Source organism: Myotis brandtii, unplaced genomic scaffold (genome assembly GCF_000412655.1).
Source record: "Myotis brandtii unplaced genomic scaffold, ASM41265v1 scaffold2325, whole genome shotgun sequence".
Lineage (NCBI taxonomy): Eukaryota > Metazoa > Chordata > Mammalia > Chiroptera > Vespertilionidae > Myotis > Myotis brandtii.
Window position 1 is genome coordinate 307,593 of NW_005358747.1, and position 218 is coordinate 307,810.

The window sequence follows — 218 nt, forward strand, 5'->3', positions numbered from 1 at the left end:
CCTCTTCCTCCAGGGCCCTGCTCAGCACCCCACCAGCCCCCACCCCAGGAATCTCTCCAGGCTTCTGCGATGGGACCCTCTTCCCCAGCAAAACCCCACCCTTAGGATGGAGTCTCGTTTTAACCTGATTTAATCTTATGGGAGCAGCTAAAACATGGGTGAGGTCATTAGAGAGTCTTATTGGAGACGCATGTTCTGGAGGTGGAAGGAGCTGGGCA